This window comes from Sarcophilus harrisii, chromosome 3, assembly GCF_902635505.1.
Source record: "Sarcophilus harrisii chromosome 3, mSarHar1.11, whole genome shotgun sequence".
NCBI lineage: Eukaryota > Metazoa > Chordata > Mammalia > Dasyuromorphia > Dasyuridae > Sarcophilus > Sarcophilus harrisii.
In genome coordinates, this window is record NC_045428.1 from 239791107 (window position 1) to 239818308 (window position 27202).

The window sequence follows — 27202 nt, forward strand, 5'->3', positions numbered from 1 at the left end:
CTCCCCTCCTCTTTTCCCCTCCCCTCCCCTTCTCCCCCTCTCCTCCCTTTCTCCCCTTCCCCTTCCCTTTCTCCCCCCTTCCCCTTCCCTTCCTATCCTCTCTCCTCTCTTTCCCCTCCGCTTCCTCCCTCCCTTCCCTTCCCCTCCCCTCCCTTCCCCTCCCCTCCCCTCCCCTCCCCTCTCCTTTCCTATCCTTTCCTCTTTTCTCCAACTATAATTAAACTTCGAATTGGAGATATAGGTGAAGGAAAAGTTTTCATAGTGGAAGAGATGGACAAGCACAGTCTTAACTACTAAGTGAGAACCTTGAGGAGTGGAGGAAGTGCTGGACAGGGGTAAGTAATACTGATTTGATCAGCTATGCCTTGAAAGAGGAGAGACATCACAAAGTACTTAGTCATGTGACATTTTTTGGGGGAGTGTACATAGGAATGGGGATAGGAATGAATATAAGATATGAATACTTTTGCTCTTTATTGAAGAGTAAAACTTTATTATTCATTGTACTGTCCAAACCTCCTTTTTCCCTAGGCTTTGAATTGAGAAGTATGTCCAGGTAATTGGACTGATTGGTAGAGATAAATTCATTGAGCTTTGAAATGAATAACTGTGAATATCTAAAGCTGTGGTTGCTTGTTCTTTTCAATCTTCAGACTTCATGTGATCCTTTGTCACCATCCTTATCTCCATCTTGGATTATGAGTTAGAGGTTAAGTCATGAAGATGAATGAATGAACACAGCTAATATTTATATCTTGATTTTCTTTTTATTTTTTTTTATTATAATAACTTTTTATTGACAGAACCCATTCCAGGGTAATTTTTTTTTTTACAACATTATCCCTTGAACTCACTTCTGTTCCAATTTTTCCCTCCCACCCTCCTCCACCCCCTCCCCTAGATGGCAAGCAGTCCTATATATGTTGAATATGTCGTTAGTCTATCCTAGATACAATATATGTGTGCAGAACCAAACAGTTTTCTTGTTGCACAAGGAGAATTGGATTCAGAAGGTAAAAATAACCCGGGAAGAAAAACAAAAATGCCAACAGTTTACATTCATTTCCCAGTGTTTTTTTTTTTTTCCTTTGGGTGTAGCTGTTTCTGTCCATCATTGATCAATTGAAACTGAATTAGGTTTCTTTGTCAAAGAAATCCACTTCCATCAGAGTACATCTTCATACAGTATCGTTGTTGACGTATATAATGATCTCTTGGTTCTGCTCATTTCACTTAGTTTCAGTTCATGTAAGTCTCTACAAGCCTCTCTGTATTCATCCTGTTGGTCATTTCTTACAGAATAATACTATTCCATAACATTCATATACCATATATCTTGATTTTCAATGACTAACAAAGGTACCAAAATATTAAGTTCTGTTTCTGTTTCTGTGCTTTTACAGCATCCCATCTCATAGAAACACTATTATATGTGGGTGGAGATTGAAAGGAATTGAGATATTTTATTTGATAAAGATTGGCTTTAACTATTTACAAAGTAATGGTTGTAGAGGGCTGAAACACTTGAGTCATTGCACTGAGGTCGGTTCAAGCACTTAGGGCTAATTTATTGATTGGACAATACTCTATGGGCACATGCTTGGAAAATGGTCCTTCCCACTATCCTGTGCTGGCTCAATGATTGATGTATACAGAGGATTGTAGGAGGGACTAAGGAGTAGAGTAAGATGAGCCAGAGTCTCACTTTGGCCATCGACGAGGAAGAAGGGGGTTGCAGAAATTCTGCTTCCATCCCGTTCAATCATGCATCTAAAGACCAAGAATAAAGACTAAGGACTTTTGCTTATCCTGACTCTGGCTGATTCTGAGGTATCCTGGGTGCTAGGGGAGTCACAAAGTCACTCTTTTTAGTCACTCTTTAGTACTGTAGGTTCTGATTCTAATGAATGCTTGAAAATTTCTTTTAGGGAAATTCTAGACCAGTGGTTCTCAAACTTTTGTTTTCAGTATCTTTGTCCTATTAAAAATTATTGAGGATCTCGCCAAAGAGTTTTTATTTATCTGGGTTATATTTATAGACATTTACCATATTGGAAATAAAAACTATTTTTGAATTTGTAGACTCTCTAAAAGGGTTTCAGAGATCCCCAGGATTCTTTAGACCATACTTTGAGAACCACTGCTCTAGACAGTCAACTGAAAAAGTAATCAAAATAATTAACAATCTTAGTGAAATTTCAGGTTACAAAATAAACCCACATAAGTCATCAGTATCATGTTAGCAACAAAACCCAACAGAACTAAACAATTGGAAAAATATTAATTGCTCATGGAGCCAGTACAATAAAAAATGATAATATTACCTAAATTAATTTACTTATTCAATACCATATAAACAACCAATATACTTTATAGAGCTAAGAAAAATAATAAAACTCAGCTGGAGGAATAATCAAGGGAATCGATGAAAAGAAAAAGGGGATCTAGTAGTATTGTTGAAATTATGGGGTACAGTCTGACTTTTCCCATACCAGGCCACTAAAATGATGGGATTACCCACCAAAATGATGAGGGATGAGAATCCAAGAGAATTTTAGTAAGGAAAGGGGTTCTTAGAAATTAAGAATAGGAGAGATATTTTAACTGAGATCTCCACCTGGGGTGAAGTGGAGAGAGATAAATGAAGTGTACTTAAACAAAACAGCTAATCAAAATGAAAAAAAAAAATCCATTTATAATCCTATCAGTACTCCTTCCTACTTGTCTCAGGGACTAGGTAGGCTTCTAGATTGTTTAGAATAATTCATGCTCTCTCAGTCAAAGTCTGAAGTGGACTTTGACTACCCAAGACCTTGTCAGTACCATATCTCAAATTTTTACAATGATAAAATTACAAAATTTTATCATTAAGTAGTCAAGCAATGGAAGAGATTATTAGTTACATAATATACAGAAGCAATGAGCACATTAAATTAGTGTGTGATTAAACCAAAGATCCCAGTAATTGGGGCAAGAACAAGTAATTGACACTATTTGACAAAAGTTTCTGGGAAAACTGGGAAGCAACTTGGCAGAAACAATGTATAGACCAATATCTCAAACTATTTACAAAGATAAAGTGCAAACTATCTGTGTGACCCTGGACAAGTCATTTAACCCCAATTGCTTCAGGGAAAAAAAAGATAAAGTGCAAACTGGACACATGATTTAGAAATAAAGTATTATATCATACAGAAATTAGTGGATTATGGAAAAATGGCCCATCTAATCTATGGATAGGGGAAGAATTTATGGCAAAAACAAGAAAAAAAGGTTCATTTGAGGCAAGATGGATAATTTTTATTATATGAAATAAAAATTTTTTACACAAACTAATGCAGTTAAAATGAGAAGAAAAGCAAGAAATTAGAAAAAAATATACCAAGTTTCTATAAAATTGATTTCATTTTTCAAACCTAAAGGAAACTGAACCAAATTTATAAAAATAAGAGCAAGTATTCATTGATAAAAGGTTAACAGATATACAAAGAAAGTTTTCAGAAGAAGAAATCAAAGCTTTTGGTAGCATAAAAAGCTCTAAATTATTATGATTCAGAAATGCACATTAAATCAACTTTGATTTACCACCACATAGACAATGACTAAGATGACAAAAAAGGAAAATGATAAGTGTTAAAGGAGAAATGACAAAGTAAGTACACAAATATACTGTTGGTGGAGCTGTGAACTAGTTTAGCCATTTTAGAGAGTGATTTGGAACTATGCCCAAAGACTTTGCATATAAGACTGTACCCTTTGACACAGCAAAACCATTGCTAGATCTTTACACCAAGGACATCATAGAAAAAAGGAAAAAGACTCATATACAAAAATATGTGTAGATGCTCTTTTTTGCTGTGGCAAAAAGATAGAAACTGAGTGGATCCCCATCAATTGGAGAATGACTGAACAAGTTATGACATGTGAATATGATAAAATAAGATGTTATGAAAATTATAAGAAATTTCAAGAGATTTGAGATTAAAAATGCCAATCGCATCCAGAGAAAGAACTATGGACACTGAATGTCAATTGAAGCATAATATTTTCACCTTTTTTTTGTTTATTTTCTTTATGTTTTTTTTTTTCTTTTGACCGGATTTTTCTTGCACAACATGACAAATGTGAAAATGTTTAAAAGAATTGTACACATTTAACCTATATCAGATTTCTTGTTGTCTTGGGGAGAGGAGTAGCAAGGGAGGGAGAGAGAAAAATTTAGAACACAAAGTCTTACAAAAAATAAATGTTGAAAACTATCTTTATGTGTATTTGAAAAATAAAATGCTTTTGAAAAAAAAGAAATGGCTGCAGAAAAGCATGGGAAGACATATGTCAATTGATTTAAATTGAAGCTAGTGGAACCAGGAGAACAATGTGCACAGTAACAGCAATATTGTAAAGATAATCATCTGTGAAAGACTTAGTGATTCTAATCAATATAATCATCTACCGCAGTTACAAAGGAATCATTATAAAAAATGTCCTGCACCTGTAGATAGTGAGTTGATGGACTCAGAAGGCAGATTGAAGCATATGATTTCCTTTTTTAAATTTTTCTGGAATATAGCTAATGCAAAAAATGTTTTACATAATTACATTTATATACACACATAAATTGTGTGTATATGTATACACATACACACACACATATGAAATGAATGTGTATTGTATTTCTTTCCTTCTCAACAAGTAGAATAGAAATAGAGGGAGGGAGAAAATTTGGAACTGAGATAAAAATGAAATGAAAAATATTCACTTATCTGCTTTACTTTTCATATTTAATTAATCAAATCAGTCAGGCACACAGACTTTTCTTTGTATTTTCACTGATGAAATGTAGTTGCATTTCCTTCCTGTGCATACATAAATTAAAAACAAACCAACAAACAAAAAAACACCTGCATGAAATTAGCAAAGATATTGAAATAATTAGTAGCTTGAACAAAGTTGCAGGATCCAGAATAAACCCTGAAAAATTAACAGTATTTTTATAAATAATAACAAAAAAAGAAAGAAAATAAAAAGGGAAATCCTATTTCAAATAACTGCAAAAAGTATACTATATCTGGGGATCCACCTACTAATGTATGCTTATATAAAGTCAATTACTGTCTTCTTTAAAAAAATAAAGAATTTAAATAACTGAAGGAATATTAATTGATTGTTGTTAATCCTAATTGTAATCTAATGAAGTAAAACATAATAAATAATAAATATGATAGCATTTCCAAAGTTAATTTATTCAATGTTCTATTGGTCATATTTCTAAGGGAATACTGTAATAAAATTGATAAAATAATAACAAAATTCATTTGGAAAAACACAAGATCTATAATATCAAGATGGGGGTGATAAGGATGAAAAGAGAATAACATTTTCAAACCTCAGTCTATCTCGGAAATTAGACCCATAGATGTGATATTGATTTAAAAATATAAGAGAAATCAATGGAATCAATGGAATAGACCAGAGAAGAGAGAATAAGCAATAATGTAACTCAATAATCCAGTGTTTGATAAAGTGGAAAACAAATTACCTGGGTCAGAGGGAGTTGAAGTGAGGGTTTTTTAAACTACTGGAAAACCTGGAAAGAAGCTTGCTAGAAATTAGGCTTAGACTAATAATTTACACTACAGTCCACAATACATTTTATAAGAGTTAGGTTTGTATTTTATCCTTTCTGTATCTGTTTTTAAAAATGATTCCTCTCCCCTTCTTCTGCTATAAACATTGTACTATATTTCTTCAAATATTTAATTTTTGTTAAGGTGGCTCTGTTCTCACTCTCTTTACCTCTAATTCCTTCTTGTCCTTTGTTATACTTTTCCCTTTAGGATTTTGTTTATTATCTCCTACTTTTATCTGCTTATGTTTCTTCCTCTCTTCTACACCCTCCTCCATTAGTCAAATGGATTCTTCTTTCCTCTTCTCCCCTTCAACTAATCCTGGTAATTAATTTTTAAATGTCTTTTTTGTATCTCTTCTGAAAAAGGATTTCTCTCACTATTATCCATCAAAATTTTGTTTACTCTAGACCACTTCTTGATTCATGATTCCTATAATTAACTGATCTTTCTCCTTTTTTTCCTGTATTTTTTAAATAATAGAAACTCCCAAGTATCCATTTTAGATTCTTCCCTCTAGGTATTTTTCTGCCACTGCTGGTAGGGTTTATCCTATAGATTCCCCTTTTCTATTGTGCCTTAGACTCAGAACACTACCAATTACTTCAGATATCAAGAGAAGATACTGCCCCATGGCAGGATACCTTCCCCTCCCCCCAATCTATACTCTCTTGTTGAATTTTTTTCTTCTAAATTTGTCTAGAAATCTCCTAGTGTACGTGTTCTACGACTTCTTCAGATACCAACCGAACTGAAAGGACTCGGATTCTTCCCACCCCATCTCCTTCCTGCTGCTAGTAGACGTTTTATGCACTAACTCCCTAAAGGCTTCATTCAATTCAGGGCCTTCACTTTCTTTTACCCATAGGAGGCATTCATTAGTGAAACCCCCTTTCAACTCTAGAGTAAGGTCTCCTTCCTTTCTTTACCTTTTCAATCTTTTGTCATTCCACCTCATCCATTCTCTAATAGCCTCTTCTTTTTCTGACACCACAGAAGCTACTTCCATCATTTCTAGCCTCTGATTTGACTCTGGCATATCATTCACTGCTCTGTTCTCTTCCCTCTTTCTCATGCACCCTCCTATTATATAAGGTAATACCCCAAAAGATGTAGGCAGGATGTCTCCAGGTTTTATCTATAATGTCTCCTATTTGCTAGTTCACTATTAACTGGATTTCTGCCTTCATCTTTCTCCTTAAGTACATCTGGAAAAAACGCTATTATCAGTTTTCTGTTTCCATTGTGTTGCTGTAAAAAAACTGGGCCTATTGAGTTTATATACATCTCTTGCATTTCTATTGTTTGAAATGTTCAAGAAGCAAAAAAAAATATTTTTCTTCAATTTTGGTTTTGTTACTCTAAATATTTCAAACCTTTCTTTGTTATTGAATGTCCATTTTTTAAGCTGAGATTTGCAGGATAAGTAAATCTGGCTTGTAATAATAAGCCCCAGTGTTTTTTTGCAGCATATTATTCCATTCTCTTTCTCTGTCTCTGTCTCTCTCTCTCTCTTTTTTTTTTTTTTTGAGAGTGCAAAATAATTTCATGTTATTCAAATGTCCTTTCTTTTGTATTTGAAGATCTTTCTCCTTGTTGAGGTACTGAAGGAGATCCTAAAAGATTGGGGGTCACAGATTAGTGTCATGAGATATCTCAAAAGAATTTGCATGTTTGAACCCATCTCCAAGTCAAGGGGCAAAGTTTATTGTAATTGTAATGCCAATTGAAACCGGCCAAGTTCCAAAAGGATTTAGCAAAGAACCAGGAGCAAGAAGACAAATTTGTAGAAAAAGACAGAGAAATCTTTGATTTTGATTGATATTGATATATATTGATATACTAATTTTATGGCCCAGAAGTCGAACTATTGTCTCAGTAAATTAGTTATCAGTGACCAGCAGATTATTCATCTGACAGTCTGCAATGTTTTGGAAGATATCTTTAGACCAGAAGACTTTAGAATCATTGACAGACAGATCATTGGAACAATAACACCTTAAGGTCAGCGGACCTTGGGATTACTGCTACATTTCCCTTAGAAGCTGTACTGTACTGTAACCCTTCATCCTGACGACTTATAGAACTTGATTTTGAAATGAATTGTGAAATTTAACAACTATATGTCTTGGAGTTTGCTGCCATGTTTTTGTTTGTTTGCTTTTCCTGGAAGAGATCTATGAATTCTTCTATTATTTTCTGCATCATACTGTTAATTTTTTTGTAATATCAAGTTCTTTTGAGAACACTGATTCTCTATGTATCCTATCTTTGAAATCAGTATATATTTCTTGCATAGTGATCATATTTTAAAAATATTCTTGCTTTTTGTTTCTCTTCTTATATTTTCTCTCTTTTGTTCCTTTGGTAAGGTTTGCTATTGCAAATTCCAGTTTTTCTATTCTGCTCATTATTTTTGCTGTTCAGTATATAAATTCTGTTCCCATAATTCTCATTTTTCTTGTAAACTACTTCAGAACAATGTGCTATTCCATATTCTTTTCAAATTCCAAAGAGTTCTTTGTGTTATCAAGCATCAAATCATTTTTCTTCATTTTGTAGTATTTATTCATTTACTGGATATGGAGGCCATTTTTTTTTCTGTTGCTACTATATTTCTAGGTCATTTATTTATAATCAAGCTACTTACAGTGAAAGCGGTCTTTCAAAGTTGATCACCATTAAAATATTGTTGTTGCAGTATGCAATGATTTCCTGGTTCTGCTCACTTTTCATAATCTGATTATTTCCTGAAAGAAAACTTGACAAGGAATTTCAAAAAAGCTAGTCAAGATAGAAAATGACAAATAGAAAATGTGCAAGTAATGAGAAAACAAGTTCAGGTACCAAGGATCCAGTCATAAGATTTAGCAGAAATTACTCCAAAGCAGCAGTAAGCATGAAACACATTTCAAAAAAAAAGTTACAAGTAGCTAAGAACAACTTTTCCAGAAAAACTGAATATAATCCTAGTAGGTGGGAAAAATAGATCTTTAATAAAGAGAGAACTTCCAAGCTTTCCTGACAAAAAGGCCAAAATTGACTGGAAACTTTGAAATAAAAATACAAGAGTTGAGATAAAGACAGAAAGGTAAATACAAGTGAGTAATCAAAAGGGATTATGTAAGGATGAAACTTTTCATTTGAACAGGAAAATAACATGTCTCCTACTCTGAACTCTACTGCCATAAAAAGTAATAGAAAAAAGTTAAACAAGTCTAAGTTCCTGGGCAGAGTTTCATTATATTGTAACTATTTTTTAAAAACAGAAAGTAAAGAAAAAGGAATAAATTAGGGAACAAAAGAAGAGAAAGGATAAATATTTTCTCATGTAATCAGATTTACTTGTGTATACAAAACAATGATGTTATAGGGAGAGTGGGAGACTCTGGAACCTCACTTTGATCTGAACTATTTAAAAGAAACACACAGTTTCGTAGAGAAACACATTTCACTTCATAAGGAAACATGGAAGATGAAATAAGAAGGAAGGTAGATTAATGGAAGGATTAGGCAAAAGCAAAACAAACTCCAGTGATTAGGAGGTTTATGAGGAAGGAAAAAGAGGAAGAAAGACAGAAAAAGAATGAAAGGTGAAAAGAATATATAATTGATGTTAGGAAAAAATGAGAAGAAGAGATGCAATGCTACAGAAGAAGATGCCATGAAGCAAAGGACAAGCCAAGTACACTCTTTTCTCACTATTCTTCTTTTCTTTTAATAGGGGAGCAAGGATCAATGAATAAAACTTTAAAAAAATTAAGGGAGCAAAATACAAGATAAACATAACTATTAACAGGATGAAATATTACCAGATTAGAAAAGAGTAGAATCCATTGACATAGTGATTGCAAAAATTCCAAATTAAAATAATTTTGCTGGCTTTTATGTTTCAAGTAACCCAATAAAACAGGGTTGGCAATGGTGATTACAAATAAGGAAACAAGAAAACTAGACTTGATGAAAAGATAAAAAAACACATTTTACTATAAAGTACTATATAGACAATGAATTAATGTCAATATTTTACCACATAGAAACCCATGGCTAGCATCTAAACACTTAAAGCTAAGCCAGATTTAGCAAGATATAGAAAATAAAATTAAAAATAGTAGCTGGGGACATTCCTTTCAAAGCCATTAAAAAAAGAAACAAAAAAGATATAACTGAAATAGAATTTTAGAAAAGTTAAATATGATAGATCTATGGAGATTATTGTATAAAAATAGAACTTTCAGCTGTGCATGATCCTTTTACAAACATTGTCCATGTGTTATATTAACCTTCAACAACAAGTTGAGAAAAGAAGAAATTTAAACATTTTTTACTGATGATTGCCATAAACACATTCAACCAGGGCTCCAGAGGAAAATATTTACAATTAATGGTAAATGAAGTAACTGAATCCATAAAAAATTTGGTGGATCAAAGAAAAAAAATCATAGCAACAATAGATAATTTCATTAAAGATGACAACAATTAGACAACATACTAAAATTTTTAGAATGCAGTCAGAGCAGTCAGTCCTTAGGGAAAATTTTATATCTTCAAAAATAAATGAAGGAAAGCATAATCTTTATGGTTTTTATATATGTATTTATGTACATTAGATAGGAATAAAATTTACAGTTTGTGAGTTGGATCCAAAAAATCAGAAATTATAATCATATTGTCAGACAAAACAAAAATAAAAATTCACAGTATCAATAGAGATGATAGGGGAACTTTTTCATGATTAAAGAGACCACAGACAAAAAACAAACAAACAAACAAAAAAAGAGACCATAGACAATAAACCAAGATCAGTACTAAATATATGCATCAAATGTTATGGTATCTAAATTGATAAAAGGAAAAAACTGAATTGCAAAAAAGATATAATCAGTATATCTATATTACACATGGACATGATATGGACTATAAAATCTGTGTTGTATATTGATATAATAAAATTAAGAGAGTTTAATGTTCACAAAATCATTAAGAATTATTGAATTGAAATTTGTAAGCACCAACCTTCATCCCAGAGAATCCTTATCGTAACTTAACTGAAAAAACAGTTTTTTATTGAAGATCTCCAAGGAAAGGGGACATACCATCTCTAGGAGCAGCTCATCCTACTTTTGGATAGCTCAAATCTTTAGGAATTTTCCCCAACATTAAGAATAAATGTAACTTTGCTTAGTTGCAAAAAAAAAAAAAAAAAAAAAAAAAAAAATTACTTTGCAATTTCCACCCACTGCTTCTAGTTCTTCCCACTAGAGCTAAACAGAATAAATTTAATACCACTTCTACATAAAAGCCATACAAATACTTGAAGACAGCTATGATGTTCTCCCTGAATGCTCTCCTCCCCAACACCAACTGGTAGCTTTACAAAAATAAGCATATTTTAGGGCACAGAAAAATTAGGAATAATTGTTAAAAAAAAAAAAAGCAACACAAAAACACATCAGGTGTCAAACTTTGACTAAAATTGACGTTAGAAATACAGTATTTTTGGAGATTATTAGTTTTGAGAATGAATCTAATCTGAACTAGTTTTCAAAAAAAATGTATTTAGTCATTTGGTAAGGAGAATACTGGAAGAAAAGGTGGTTCTCCTTTCAAGTCTTTGTGAGGTTATATTATAGAGAGTTCAAGCAAGGACATAAGTACATTTGCCTGATTGGCTTACCTAGGTGGTAGGTAGCCTGGAGAAAAAGGCAGTTTACATATCAAGAGATGTATATTAGCAGTTAGTAAATTGAAAACTTTGGGTAGAACCCAAATAAGACCTGAGTGGACACAAAACAAATATAGGATGGTATCTATATATGGCTTACATCTATCCAGTTTTCCTGGAGCATCTCTGAAGTCACCTTGACCTCTATAGTAAGCTTTTGGATTGGATAATTTCTAGCCTTATAAAGCTAGGGCCAAATATAAGGCTAAATAATAAAGAAAATGCTTACATAATTAGTAAATAAATAATGAAGTATTTTTTCCATAAGACCGATAAGAATCTATCTAAATTTTACCTACTTATGGGGATCTTATAGAATCCAATTCTTTCCCCCCTATTTAATAGCATTTTATTTTTTCCAGTTACATTTAAAAATAGTTTTCAACATTTACTTTTATAAGATTTTGATTTCCATTTTTTCCTCCCTCCCTCCTACCCCATCTCTACCTCACCTAATCTCCCCAAGATGGCAAACAATCTCATATAGATTACACATGTACAATCATATTAAAAATGTTTCCACTTTAGTCATGTTATGAAAGAAGAATTGGAAAAGGGAAAAACCACAAGAAAGAAAAAACAACAAAAAATGACAATAGTTTATTTCAATATGCATTCAGACTCTGTGGTTCTTTCTTTGGACACATTTTTCATTATAAATCTTTTAGAATGGTTTTAGATCAAGGTTTTGCTGAGAAGAGCTAAGTCTACCAAAGTTGATCATTGCACAGTGTTACTGTGACTGTATACTATGACTGGTTTTTCCTCACTTTACTCAATATCAATTCTTGTAAGTCTTTCCAAGTTTTTCTGAAATCCACCTGCTCATCATTTCTTATAGAATAATACTATTCCATTACATCTATACACCACAATCTGTTCAGACTTTTCATAATTGTTGGGAATTCCCTTGATTTCCAATTTTAGGCAACACAAAGAGAGCTGCAAAAAATTTTTTTTGCATGTGGTTCCTTTTCTCTTTTTTATGATCTCTTTGGGAAATAGACCTAATAGTGGTATTGCTGAATCAGAGTATGCACAGTTTGATAGCCCTTTGAGCATTGTTCCAAATTGCTCTCCAGGATGGTCGGATCAGTTGACAACTCCACCAACAATGCATTAAGGTACCAATTTTCCCACATCTTCTCCAATATTTATCATTTTCTTTTTTCTGTCATACTAGCCAATCTGATAGGCATGAGTTATTTTAATTTGAAATTTTCTAATCATTTATTTAGAGCATTTTTATATGACTATAGATAGTTTTAATTTCTTCTGCTGAAAACTGCTTGTTTATATCTTTTGGTCATTTATTAATTGGGGAATGAGTTGTTTTCTTATAAATTTTACTCAGTTCTCTCTGTATTTTAGAAATGAGACCTTTATCAAAAATATTGGCTATAAAAATTGTTTCCCAGCTTTCTGCTTCCCTTCTATTCTTGTTTGCATTGGCTTTGTGAAAAATACTTTTAACTTAATGTGATTAAAATTATCCATTTTGTAGTTCATAATGCTCTCTATATTCTGTTGATCATAAAATTTTCCTTTCTCTGTAGATCTGACAGGTAAACCATTCCTTACACTGATAATTTGCTTCTGGTATCACCCTTTATATTTAAATCATTCACCCATCTTGACCTTATCTTGGGATATGGTATAAGATGTTGCTCAATGCCTAGTTTCTGTGATACTATTTTCCAGTTTTCCCAGAAGATTTTGTCAAATAGTGAGTTGTTATCCCAGAAGTGGAGTTTGAGGTTTATCAAATAGATTACTATAGTCACTGATTACTATGTCTTGGGTATCTAACCTATTCCACTGATTCACCACTCTATTTCTTAGCTATTACTAACTAGTTCTAATGATTGCCATTTAATTTTATGGTTTTAAATTTGGCATGGAAAATTCCATATGCTATCCAGTGTTTTTAGTAGGAATGAGTACTGTATTTTGTCCAAATTGTTTTTCTGCATTTATTGAGATAATCATGTGATTTCTGTAGGTTTTGTGGTTGATATGGAACCATTATCCTGATAGTTTTCCTAATAGTGAAGCAGCACTGGTTTAAATACCACCTGCCAAGTATATTATCTTGAAGAAAAATTGTTGTAATCTCTTTGCTAATATTTTATTAAAAATTTTTTTCAGCAATATTCATTAGGGCGATTGTTTTGTAATTTTCTTTTTCTATTTTGACTCATCCTGATTTAGGTATAAACACCATATTTGCATCATAAAAAGAATTTGGTAGGACTCCTTTGCTTATTTTTTTCAAAATAGCTTATATAGCACTGGAATTAATAATTCTTTAAATATTTGACTCACTTGTAAATACATCTGACCCTGGAGATTTTTTTCTTAGGGAGTTCATTGATGGTTTATTCAATTTTTTTTCTAAAATGGGGTTGTTTAAGTATTTTATTTATTTTTAAGTATTTTATCTTTGTTGGTGGTGAATCCTCTCTTTTCATTTTTGATACTGCCAATGTAGTTTTTCTTTCTTTTTTTTCTAATCAAATTATCCCCTACTACTTCTACTCTCCCTTCTATCCAACCCTCCCTTTTCTTTCCTTTCCTCTTATTTAATTTAAATTTTTTTATCCAAATGAATATATTTCTTCTTTGAGCCAAATCTGATGAAACTAAAGTTCAAACAATGTTCACCTCTCCTTCTTTCTTTCTACTATAACAGGCTTTTGTACCTCTTCATGTAATATATTTTACTCCATTTTGCCTTCCTTCTCCTCTTCTCCCAGGATAATCCTTTTTCCATTCCTTAATTTCTGTTTTATACTTTTCAAGGTGTTTTTTTTTATTGTGTATATATATATATATATATATATATATTTTTTTTTTTTTTTTTTGCATTTGGCTAATTGTATTTTTTAAGGAATTGTCTTCCTTTTCCAAGCTGGTAACTCTCTTTTGCATACCTCTCATTTCTTTTCTAATTTTTTCTTATTTGCCATTTGAAGTCTTTTGTGAGCATTTCTAAAGCCTTTTGGGGCTTGAGACTAATTCATATCACTCTTTGAGATTTCCTCTGTGGAATGTCCTCATCTGAGTTTGTAGTTTTGGTCTTCCCCATCACCATAGTAGCTTTCTATAGTCAATATTCTTTTCTGTTCCTTGATCATTTTTTTCCTTTTCTTTTTATATTTCCTCTTTTTTTACTTTTATGATCGAACTCTGCTCCTGGGGTAAAAGGGGCACTGACCCAAGCTTCCTTTGCAGCTTTGATCCTTAGCTTTGAACACAGGGGCCCAGTGTGCTTGGTGTTTTGATCATAACCTTTACCTGCTCTTTCCAGGAAATAGCCTGGCTTCCCAAGAATTTGTCTTTTGAGCTGTTACTGGGGGCTTCCTTACTAGTGTGCTCCTCTACTGAGTCAGGACTGAGGGTCTTAGTTGCTGACCTACTATGTTTAAGACCCTCTCACTTGCTTTCCCAGACTACATGAACTGGGCTGAACATCATTTTCACCCCAGAGAGAGTGATCTTTCCTAAAGTCCTTCCAATATATCTTGAGCTGGAGAGTGATTTCATGCCATCAGACTCTGTCCAGAGGCTTGGTTTCATGTGATTTTTAAGGGATGCTTGGAAAGCTCAAGAAGCTTCCTAGCTTCAGTCCACCATCTTGACTTCACCTCTGGAAATTTTAATTTCTTTTTTTATATCATCATTATTTAAGTCAACTTATATCCACAAATGCTTTTTAATTCTTTATGCTTCTCTTGAGTCCTATATTTGAAGGTCAAATCTGGTCTTTTCATCAGAAATAATTGAAAATCCCTAATTTCATTGAATGTTCATCTTTTCCCTTGAAAAATTATGCTCAATTTTGCTGGATAGTTGATTCTTGATTGTAGTACAACCTCCTCTGCCTTGCAGAATAATGATATTCTAGGCCCTCTGATTCTTAAATGTAGAAGCTGCAAAGTTCTGTGTAGTCTTGAATATGACTTCTCAATATTTTGATTATTTCTTTCTGACTGCTTACAATATTTTCTCCTTGACCTGATAATTATGGAATTTGCCTACAATATTTTTTTCAGTTTTCATTTTGGGATTGTCTTTAGGAGGTTATTGGTTGATTACTTCAATTTATATTTTGCTTTCTGATTCTAGGATATTAGGGTATTTTTCCTTGATAATTTCTTGGAGATGCTATCCAAGTTCTTTTTTTTTTTTATTATTATAGCTTTCAGGTAGTCTAATAATTCTTAAATTATCTCTCCTGGATCTGTTTTCCAGGTCAGTTGTTTTTCCAATGAGATATTTTACATTTTTTCCTATTTTTTCCATTCTTTTGTTATTGTTTGTACTGATTCTTGATGCCTTACAGAACATTAGCTTCCATTTGTCCAATTCTAATTTTTAAGGAATGGTTTTCTTCAGTTTGCTTTTGTACCTTCTTTTCCATTTAGCTAATTCTACTTTTAAAGGAGATGTTTTCTTCAGTGGACTTTTCCCTTCCATTTGACTAACTGCATTTTTTAAAAGGAATTATTGTTTTCAATCAATTTCAGTCCTTCCTTTCCCAAACTGCTGACTCTATCTTGCATACCTCTCAGTTCTTTTCCCAATTTTTCCTCTACTTCTCTTATTTAACTTTCAAAATTCTTTTTGAACTCTTCTAAGAAGGTTTTTTGGTCTTGAGACCAATTCATATCCCACTTTTAGGTTTAGCATGTAGGTATTTTGTCCTCTTTTGATTCGGTGTTTTGATTTTCCTTGTGACCATCATAGTCACTATTGTCAAGGTTCTTTTTTGTGTGTTCATTTTAGAGGCCTATTTTGTGGCTTTTAAAATTGAGTTCTTCTCCTAAGGTACAGGGGTATTGTCCCAAGCTTCTTTGCCCTAGGGGTGTGGGGTAGAGTCACTGGTTTTAAGTGCTGGTGCCCGAGGCGTTTGGTCACTTGTTCACTATACTAGGGTAGCTCAACTTAGTTGAACCTATTGTTATCTGGTTTCTGGGGCTGGCAATTTGCCTTCTATGAGAGGGCTGGAGGCTCTACCACTGGCCTGCTTTGCTCTTCTTGAGTCAAAGACCAAGAGTCTTGGTTGCTGATCTGTGTTGTGCCTAAGAGCCTCCCCCTGGCTTACCTGGACTTTGTCTGCATTGGTTTATGCAATTCTTTTATCCAAGTGGCACAGATCTTTTCTGAAGTTCTACCAAACTATCGAAAGCTGGAAAATTGATTCACTTTGTCTTTTTGTAGGTTCTGTCACTCCAGAATCTGTTCAGAGGCTTGATTTAGTATTGTTTTTGAGGGAAACTGGCAAAAATTCAGACATTTCACGGTTTTCTTTCTGCTATTTTGGGTCTGCCCTCCAGAACCTAATTCTTAATGTTTTAGAAAAAGACTAAGTTACCAAAGGGGCTCAAATTTTAGCTAAATGCTGAAGTTTTACAAAAATATTCTTTTAATATTCTTTTTAAATTTAGTAATTTGGGGGCCATATAACTTTACAATCAAATAAATTCATAATTAGTAATTCATGGAAAAGGCAAAAACAAATAAAAACTCTAAATCTCATACTGTTAAAAATGGAAAATATAGGTCCTTCTCTACAATATTATGGGGGAAGATAACAAAAAAAGGAAATGAAAAGTTCTGAATTGTGATGAATAAAGGATGACTGGTTTGAGTTCTTATTCAAAATGGAGGTTGCAGATGGAACTCATCAGTGGGAGAAAAGATTTGAAGGGAAATAATTGAGTGTAAATAGACTGAATGAAATTCAGTACTGCAGTAAGATAAACATATGTAAACAATTAAATGCTAAATGAAAGGAAATAATCATTTAAAAAACCCCAACATTCTTCAGTTGTCTTTTTTTAATTAGTCCCTGAAAAAGAGCTAGTTAATATAAAATTTTGGAGAGGTATGACAAAAAATTGTGATATGGAAAATGGCTTTGCCATGTTTTGTTTTACTTCAAAGATTGGAACTGGGATGAATGGGTAGAAATTTCAGGGAAGCAGCCTTTTTTCTTAGTATAAATAAGGAAAAAACCCAAACATTCACAGCAGCCTAAAAATGAATCATCTTCCTTCTTACCTGTTAATGAATACTTTATGCACTGAAGAGGAGGATGAATAGTAATTTAAGAATGTTATAATATTATTTGTGCTTCAAGGAATCATTGTATAATATGACCTGAGGTCCCTTTTAATTCTAACATATTATTAGTTGTAATATGTTATGAATCAAAGATGGAAGATATTGGATTGATTCAAAGCTTGGGGCTAAGGGACAGAGATTGCATTCATTTGACTTTTTTAGCATCTTTATTTAAGTCTTTTACCACCAGAAATTGAATATAGAGTATAATATAATCTGAAAGCAGTGTTTGTCATAAACTACTTTAGATTTTGATAAAGGGAAAAAAAATTGGGGCAATCAGGGTTAAGTGACCTGTCTAGAGTCACACAGCTAATAAGCATCTGAGACCAAATTTGAACTAGGGTCCTTCTGACTCCAGAGCAGTTTCTCTATCCACTGCATTACATAGCTGTCCTATAGGGAAGATTATTATGCTCTGTGAGGGGAAAAATCACCCCAGATGACCAAAAGAGAAACTGAGGCAAAACTCTGAGCCAAAAAACACTTCAATGGAGGAATCTCACTCCCCTCTAATGAAGCAGATCTCATGTGTTCATTCATTTGTTTATTAGAATGTTCTTTCCTTCCTTCCTTCTTCTTTCTATCCTTCCTTCTTTCCTTCCTTCCTTTCTTCCATCCTTCCTTCATTCTTTCCTTCTTTCCCACATGGAAGACATGGAAGTAGCTTTCTTGTACAATCTGGACATGCATAAGGCAAGCCTGTTTACACAAAGGACACAGAGAACTGTTCTAAATTCAGGACAAATACTATGTAAAAATATATATCCCTGACTTTTTGCTAAGGATAGCAAATGTCAAACAGAAGGAAGTGTATAAAGGGGCTTGCCATATGCATGACCAGATCTCCTAGCATGGAAGTAGTCAGCTCCTTTTTGGCCCCTATCTCACCAGTGAGAGTAGCTTCCTTTAATTTGGAGATACTGGGACAAGATACATCTTAACTGTTGTGCTCAGAGTTTGAAGCTCACACACCATAAACTGAATCCCCCAGAATATTTCAGGAGATATTTGTTTCTTTCTGCTACATAGTATTTCCCTCAGATTTACAGTTTAGTTTTTGAACTTGGTACCTGGGACTATGGTGTATAAAAACTGAATTAAGCTATCTCCTTCCCTACTGCACAAAGACTGCTAGTAATTAAAATAAACTAGGCTACATCCCCTACATTTGTGAGAATACCATTAATTGGGAGATGGAACAATTAGTAGAGAGCCTACATAACCTAAATTCTCAAAGTTATGAGAGACTGGAGGGAGAGATAAAATATAACTATCTTGTCTGTAGGCTTTGTTTTCAGTAGTTTTTGTATGCAAGTACCATATTTGTTCTTTCTTAAGGGGCAGATCAATTCTCCGAGAGCTTCCATAACTGTGGATCATAACATATGAGCGAATTGTAAGGCAGCCTTTGCTCACACAGGTGTTGTGGACTGGGAATGAGATAAATTGGAGGCAAAGGGAAGAAGAGAGAGGTCAAACAACTCAATGGCCTCTCAGTCAGAGAGGTCAGAGAACAGCAACTGCCCCTGGGTTTCCTTGTATTATCGTTTCACAAGAGGAGATCCATTCTGCAGGTCTGGGTTGGATCTCCAGCAGCCACTGTCAGATGGCTTCTGTGTATTCCACCAGCTCCCATGTATTCCAACAGTTCTTGTCTTCGTTCCTATAAATAAACAAATTTCTCAAGCCTGGAGCCACACCTTTATAATTACTTTAATCTTATTTTTTTCTTTAGAAAATTCTTGATCTGGGATCAGAGAGATGAAGTGAATTTTACTTCCTGCTATAGTACAATACATATTTGAAAGACAGTAATATTGGTATTTATTATGCCTTTCTTTTTTTTGGTTAATTAATTTGTTTTTAATACACATTGTTTTATGAATCATGTTGGGAGAGAAAAATCATGCCAAAAGGGAAAAATCATTGGAGAGAAAAAAAAAACAGAAAAAAGAAGTAAACATAGCATGTATTCAATTTCTATATTTCTTTTTCTGGATGCAGAAGACATTTTCTATCCAAAGTCAATTGGAAATGCCTTGGATCACTGAATCACTGAGAAGAACCAAGTCTTTCATAGTTGATCAATGCATATTCTTGTTGTTATTGTGTGCAATGTTCTCCTGATTCTGCTTGTTGCACTCAGCATCAGTTTGTGAAAGAATAAGCTTTCTAAAATCAGCTCGTTTATCAATTTTTATAGAACAATAATATCCCATTATCTTCATTTACCATAACTTGTTCAGCCATTCCCCAATTAATGGGCATCTACTCATTTTCCAATTTTTTGCAACCACAAAAAGAGCTGTTAGAAACATTTTTGCACATGTGGGTCCTTTTCCCTCCTTTATGATTTCCTTGGGATACAGACCCAGTAATGGTACTATTGGGTCAAAGGGTATGCACAGTTTGATATAGTTCCAAATTACTCCCCAGAATGTCTGAATTATTTCACAACTCCACCAACAATGCATTAGTGTCCCAAATTTCCCACATTCCTCCAACATTTATCATTATCTTTTCCTGTCATCTTTGCGGACTTGAGAGGTGTAAGGTGGTTCCTCAAAGTTATTTTAATTTGCATTTCTCTAATCAATAGTGATTTAGCAATAGCGATTGCATTTTTATATGACTATAGATAGCTTTAATTTCTTCATCTGAAAATTGTCTATTCATATCCTTTGATAATTTATTAATTGGAGAATGACTTGTATTCTTATAAATTTGACACAGTTCTTTTTATATTTTAGAAATGAGACCTTTATCAAAAACACTAGCTGTAAAAAAATTTTTCCCAGCTTTATACTTATTTCCCTTCTAATTTTGTTTCTGTTGGTTTTGTTTGTGCAAAACCTTCTTAATTTAATGTAATTTAAATTGTCCACTTTGCCTTTCATAATGTTCTCTACTTCTTCTTTGGTTATAACTTCTTTCTTTCTCTAAAGAGGTGATAGTTAAATTATCCCTTGTTTTCCTAATTTGCTTATGGTATCAACCTTTATACCCAAATCATATACCCATTTTGACTTTATTTTGATATGGAGTGTGAGAAGTAGATCTATGCTGAGTTTCTGACATATTATTTTCCAGTTTTCCTAGCAATTTTTATCAAATACTGTGCTTTTATTCCAGAAGCTAGAGTTTGGGGATTTATTGAATACTAGATTACCCTAGGTTTGATTATTGTGTTGTATGTATCTAACCTATTCCACTAATCCATCACTCTATTTCTTTGCCAGTACGAAATGGTTTCGATGCTGCTGCTTTTTAATATAGTTTTAGGTTTGGTTCTCCCAAGCCACCATCCTTTGTTATTACTTTCTTTTAAAATAAATAAATGAATGGAACAACTATTATATAAAAGTCAATGTATGAACTGAATAGGGCCCATAAAAGAATAATTTTTTATACTTGATCATAAAATGATTATAGTCAAATAGGAGAGATAAATCAAATAACAAATATTTAAGTGAAGTACACATAAAGTATTGTGAATTCAGAGAAGGAGACAAAGAGTATGAGAGAAAAAGCAAGAAAGAGGGAGGGAAAGAGAAATAGAATAATTATTTTCTACTAATGGAGCAAGGAGAGCTTTGTGTAGTAAATAGATTTTCTTTCTTTCCTTCAAGTTAAAAAAATTATATCTTAAATTTAAACAGAAAAATAGCATTTGTGTTTGCGAAAGAGATTCTGTATGAAATCATGAATTCCCATTTTTCATGTTATTTTCAAAAGCATGCTGCTTCAGTGACCTTCCTTCTGTTTTCTGATTTGAATTTAGAAAAAATATGGCAAGTGCTCATATGCATATGTATCCATATAAATTCACACACACACACACATATATATCTATATACACATATGCATTTGTCCATATTTAAACATGCATTTAAAATAATATTAATGTGACTGACATATAATGTATATTTCTCTCTTAATTGAATCTTTAAGTTTGCTTTTGTCTAAGGTCTATGATTAATAGTTCTACTCTTTTTTTCTAATAAATTCTACTCCTGATTCTTATTGTGGTATTTCTATATATCTCTTATTTTCTATCCTTACTAACTTCTACTTTAATTTTGCTTCTTAACTTGCCTTGATATTACTTAATCTTTCCCCAATCATGGCCCTATCTTTTCTTCCCCTACCTTTTCCTCTAATCCTTAATCTATATACCTTATTCCACTCCTGTTAATCTAGACATCCTTCCATATCCCACTTTTTCTTATATGCCCTTTCCTTTCCTCTTTATCCCTTTCCCAATAATCTATATACTTTGTGCTACTGTCATAAGTCAACATATTCGTCTATATTCCATCTTATTCTATTTCCTCTCCCTTTCTCTCTCCCCCTTATTTCTTTATGGATTTTGGTGAGTACTATATCCTTCATGATATATATATATATATGTAGTGTTGCCTATTTAACTCAGTCTCAATATGAATAGCAGAATTATGAGCCCTCCCTTCCCCTCACCTAGACACCCCCTCACCTAGATCACAGGATGACCAATACATGTTAAATATATTAAAGTATAAATTAAATACAAAATAAGTATACATGACCAAACCGTTATTTTGCTGTACAAAAAGAATCGGACTCTGAAATATTGTACAATTAGCCCGTGAAGGAAATCCAAAATGCAGGCAGGCAAAAATGTAGGGATTGGGAATTCAATGTAATGGTTCTTAGTCATCTCCCAGAGTTCTTTCACTGGGTGTAACTGGTTCAGTTCATTACTGCTTCATTGGAACTGATTTGGTTCATTTCATTGATGAAGATGGCCAGGTCCATCAAAATTGATCATCATATAGTATTGTTGTTGAAGTATATAATGATCTCCTGGTCCTGCTCATTTCACTCGGCATCAGTTCATGTAAGTCTCTCCAAGCCTTTCTGAAATCATCCTGTTGGTCATTTCTTACAGAACAGTAATATTCCATAATATTCATATACCACAATTTATTCAGCCATTCTCCAACTGATGGCTTGATTTTTTTTATAAATTAGAGTTAATTCTCTATACATTTTGGAAATAAGGCCTTTATCAGAACCTTTGACTGTAAAAATATTTTCCCAGTTTATTGCTTCCCTTCTAATCTTGTCTGCATTAGTTTTGTTTGTACAAAAACTTTTCAGTTTGGTATAATCGAAATTTTCTATTTTGTGATCAGTAATGATCTCTAGTTCTGCTTTGGTCATAAAAACCTTCCCCTTCCACAGGTCTGAGAGGTAAACTATCCTGTGTTCCTCTAATTTATTAATAATTTCATTCTGTATGCCTAGGTCATGAACCCATTTTGACCTTATCTTGGTGTATGGTGTTAAGTGTGGATCAATGCCTAGTTTCTGCCATATTAGCTTCCAATTTTCCCAGCAATTTTTATCAAACAGTAAATTCTTATCCCAAAAGCTGGGGTCTTTGGGTTTGTCAAAGACTAGGTTGCTATATTTGTTGACTGTTTTGTCCCTTGAACCTAACCTATTCCACTGATCAACTAATCTATTCCTTAGCCAATACCAAATGGTTTTGGTAACTGCTGCTCTATAATATAATTTTAGATCTGGTACAGCTAAGCCACCTTCATTTGATTTTTTTTCATTAATTCCCTTGAAATTCTTGACCTTTTGTTTTTCCATATGAACTTTGTTGTTATTTTTTCTAGGTCATTAAAATAGTTTTTTGGGAGTCTGATTGGTATAGATGATGATCAGTTCTAATGGACATGACTCTTTGCAACAATGAGGTGATTTCAGGCCAGTTCCAATGGACTTGTGATGGAGAGAGCTATCTGCATGCAGAGAGAGGACTGTGTGGACTGAATGTGGATCACAACATAGTATTTTCACTTTTTGTTGTCATTTGCTTTATTTTTGTTTTCTTTCTCAGTATTTTTCCTTTTTGATCTGATTTTTCTTGTGCTGCATGATAATTGTGGTAATATGTATAGAAGAATTGCACATGTTTACCATACATTGGATTACTTGCCATCTAATGGAAGAGGTGAGGGGAAGGAAGGGAAAATGTTTGGAACACAAGGGTGAATGTTGAAAAGTATCTATGCCTATGTTTTGAAAATAAAAAGCTTTAATAATAATAATAAAAGGAAATAGGCCTGAAGTAAGGCAATGGTTCTGTAGGAGGACATAAAGGAATAAGATGTAAGAAATTGACAGCAATATTGCGGACTAGATGTTTACAGGTATGGTGGTGTTAACAACATAAATAAGAAAGTTCAGAAGAGGGATATTTCAAGGAGGAAAAATAATGATTTCTAGTTTTGGATATGTAAAGTTTGAGATGCCAATGTAATTCTAAATTTTAAATATCCAAGAAGCAGTTGATGATGAATCACTTAAACTCAGCTGAAATAATAAAACTGAATAAATAAATCAGGAAATAGAGATTATAACTAGATCCTTGTAAACTGATGAAGTTATTGAATGAGAAAGCATACAGAGCAAAAAGAGGATCTAAGATAGAATCAGTTCTGGTTGTATCCCTACTTTGTAACTTCCAGTTTTAAGAAGCCAGATTGGGTGAAATTTAAGCACTTTCATACAATCTGATTTCTTAATGCTGAAAAAAATGTCATCTTTTATATGACCAACACTATATTTCTTGCTCTAATAAATTGAACATATACATAGAGTTCAGACCCTCAATTATTATGAGGGATAATGAGTCATTTATTCTGGTGATTTAACTGATAAAGGTGTTCTTGTATCAATGCTCTACATTGCTTTGGTTTTCTAATTCTCCAAGAATAGTAGTGTAATTCACTGTCTCTTTTCTCATCTGATCATCTTTGGTCCTTTGCCTATGACTGAACTAGTGGCCCAAATTTCTCATTTTGCTTCTCCAGAAGAAGGGCATGAGCTGATAGAAACCAAGCTCTTTTTATCAGTAAGTAATTGCTCAGAAGTATACCTCATTGCAGGTAATAATGGAATATTCTTGTATCTATCTTTGTGTATCTGGTGAAGGCTAAATCTAATTTCTAACATTTTACTGCATCCCTCTGTCACAATTTCTGTAGGTTTTTCTCTTCTAAAGTAAAGTCAACAGGTTTTTTTCTCCTTCAGTATGATGGTATCAATACACTTAAAATATGCTTTTTGCAATGTCTCCCTCCACTGTACTATAACTTTTATAAACGAACTTGACAGATAACTCCAGACTGACTGATCATAAAGGTCTGCACTAAGGCAGATGCTATCCATTTGAGGCTCTGTTAATCATTACCTTTTCTTACTCAGTTTCATTCCATTTTTTTTTAATGCTTCTGAGGACTGGTTTAATCCAAGCTTCAGGCTCTTGTCTAGAGAAGATATTCCTCAGATGGGTAAAGACTCAATGATCTTTGTAGGTGAATTGTCCTCCTGAGACTTTTGTTTTGGCTTTCATTTTCTCTTCAAGAAGGCTTTCTCTGTTTAGTAGGATTTCTACTTTTAAAGCAATTCTTTCTCCTGTCAAGGTCAATAAGTGTAAAGGTTTAATGCTCAGAAAAGGGAAGGAAGAGTCAGGCCTGGACAAGTTGGGGGAAGCTTGATAGTTGTTCCATAATAGAGGGACAGTGATATTCATTTCAAGTATAAATGGAGTCCAGTCTTTACTATGGCATTCAGCCTATGACAATGACCTTTACAAGCAGAAGGCAGCAGACCTCAGACCCTTGTAGAGATAATTATGCTGCTCTGGCAGAAAGGGACAGTAGTTCACTTTATCAGAATGAGTAGTAGGCACAAATGTGTTCTCTGCTGTGCACTTTTAAATTCATACTTTACTCTTCCTCCCCCCCGCCTTGCTGCCCTAAAGACAGCTACATTTAAATGTGGATACATATATTTGTATCTAGATATCTAGATACATAGATTCTATAAATACACATACACACACACATGTATATAAGACTGTACTATACTTATTTCTATTTATCTTTTTCTCTGAAGGTTGATAACATCTTCCATTATAAATTCAGTCTTTCCATGTTTTTTTTTAAATCAACAAGCTCATTTCCTATACCATAGCAATATTCCAATACAATCACATCTTCTCTAATAGATTGTCTATGGAAGTCCACCTCCTCCCAATTCTCTGCATCCCTTATATTCTCGTCTACTTTGGTTGTATTTATACCAGAAAATTTTCATTTAAAATCATCAAGATTATTAATTTTATACTTCAACAATGCTCTCATTTATAATATAGTTTAAGATCTGGTACTACTGATTCTGCTTCCTTTATATTATTTTCCCCAATTTTGTTTTTTGTATTCCCGACCTTTTGTTCTTCCAAATAAATTATTATCATTTTTCAAAATCAGTAAGATAATTTTGTTGGTAATTCATTTGGAGAGGGACAAAGCCAAGATAGCAGAGAGTAGACATGTCTCCATGTGACCTCCTCCAAGCTTCCCTCAAATCAACAGCAGATTAAACTCAGAACTGATTTTGGAGTAGAAAAACCCACAAATATTTGGAATACAACAAATTTCCCGAAGAAGATACTTTGGAAGAACTTCAGGAAAGGTCTGTTTTAATCAGGCAGGATGAGAGGCTGTTGATCCCAGACCACAGAGCAGGAACCCAGGATAAGGAGTCAGGGCCAGAAGCCAGAGCATTGCTGTGTCTGTTCCCAGAGGAATCTACTGTGAGGCTCTTAGGCTATTCTGTCCTGGTTATAAGCCAGTAGTTGCAAATTTGCTGTAAGATACCCAAAAGCAAATACAAAAGGCAAATTGTGAGTCCTTGAACCCCAGAACAGGGGACTTAGCCATGCCTACCCAATACCAGAAGTCAGTCAGAAACATTGGCCCCAGGGCAAACTGAAGTGCTGTTGCTGTTTGTCTTAAGAGCAGACCTCAACCCTTAAAAAAAAGTGAGCAAAAAAGCAAAAAGAACTCTGACCATAGACAGCTTTTATGGAGAAAGAGAACAGACCTCAAACCCTGAGATTCCTAAAGGCAAATTAGCTCCACATGAAGCCCCAAAGAGTGATATGAATTGGTCCTTATTTCATAAGATTCTCTTGGAAGAATTAAAATAGGATCTTAACAGAGAATTAGAAGAAAAATGGGGAAAGGAAATGAGATCTTTGCAAGAGTGTGTGGAAAAGGAAAAACAAATTATCTGAAGAAAATTCCTTAAAAATAGATAGGAAATGGGAAAAGTATATAACTCCCTACAAAACAGATTAGTTAGGTAAAATTATTATTTTTATTATACTGATTTTACATATCCATGAACAATAGGTGTTACTTCAATTATTTAGTTCTGACTTTATTATATAAAAAAGTGTTTTAAGCTCATGTTCATATAGTTCCTGTGAGAGGGGGGCAGAGCCAAAATGACAGAGAGGGAACACATTTCTTTCTGATCTTCTCCTACTACTCTCACACTACTTATAAAATCCAGCCTCTGAATTAGCTCTGGACTGGCAGAATCCATGACTATCTGGAGTGTAACAAATTACCAGCAGAAGACAATTTCAAAGATCACCAGAAAATTGGGCACAGAGGGAGGCAGGCCAAGTGCAAGCAGGCTGAGCACAGATGCTAAGCGTAGGCAACACAGAATCCTGGAGTGGTGTGAGCTCCACATGGAGGAGAAATTATGGGGAAGAATCTACAGCAGTCTTGGTTACTCTACCCTGACTGCTAGCCAGTAGATCAGCAGAGAAATTATAAAACACCCAATATAAACGCAAAAGATAAAT